This window comes from Heptranchias perlo, chromosome 20 (assembly GCF_035084215.1).
Source record: "Heptranchias perlo isolate sHepPer1 chromosome 20, sHepPer1.hap1, whole genome shotgun sequence".
Classification (NCBI taxonomy): Eukaryota; Metazoa; Chordata; class Chondrichthyes; order Hexanchiformes; family Hexanchidae; genus Heptranchias; species Heptranchias perlo.
Genome location: NC_090344.1, coordinates 18,740,350 through 18,741,213, shown reverse-complemented (window position 1 = coordinate 18,741,213; position 864 = coordinate 18,740,350). Strand labels below are relative to the sequence as shown.

Below are 864 nucleotides of genomic sequence, written 5' to 3'. Positions count from 1 at the left end.
CGTCCCTGGGTGGGCTCGAACCACCAACCTCTCAGTTAACAACCGAACGCGCTAACCGATTGCGCCACAGAGACACGACACGTTTGTTCTTGAGCCATTGATTCAACCAGCTAAAAATTCAGGTTGCCGCGATCAATATAAGATCTCTCCACCATCAGTTTACTTTTCCAAAATAAAGGGTGTGAAGCTTGCATGTGTGAAAATCTGTGCTCTATTATTTCTGAACATTAAACTCACCTTGCCATTAAACACCTGTATGTTGGAAGTCTCAGTCCCATCGTGGCAGAGAGGATTGATTTTTCGAGCTGTGATTCTCCATTCTCTATTCCAGTAATAGTCAGGTGTGGTGAAAATGAGAGGAGATGAAACGAGCAGGTCCAACGAGCAGGTCTGTGACACTACACGGTGTCTACAAAGTTGTCTCTTGTACTTACAGTGCAGCGGACGGCAGTTTTCACCATTAAACCAGTAACTATGATGTTAAGAAAAAATGTGGCCGACAAACATTCGATTTCAGCGCGGTGACACTGGGTCAGAGTAAAGTTCAGTTAATGCGATTGCCGAGTGGCGAGAGGGTGGATTTAGAACTCTTGTGCGGCTGCACTGCGCATTGTCCAGATCTGCTTGGAGCGATATTCATTCAATTCATCGCTGACAGGGACAGTTTGATTCAATGACTCTTTTCTCTTGTAATTGGTGAGATTTCAAAAGTTGAAAACGACACGTGCTGACCCCAACCTCGCCACTTACACGCTGACAGATACAATGCGGTCACAGTCTGCTTCATTGAGATGAAAACCGAGAGCGATTTCACAGTCGAATGCAACGCGAACAAAAAGTATTTAAATAAAGTGCAGGTCACAG

At 45.0% G+C, this 864-nt stretch overlaps 1 non-coding gene across 1 annotated transcript; it reads right to left on the bottom strand.

The window, feature by feature from the left end:
- On the bottom strand, positions 1-74 carry trnan-guu (transfer RNA asparagine (anticodon GUU)). The gene has a single exon. It is a non-coding gene; the product is annotated as a tRNA-Asn (tRNA).
- Positions 75-864: the final 790 nt, after the last annotated feature.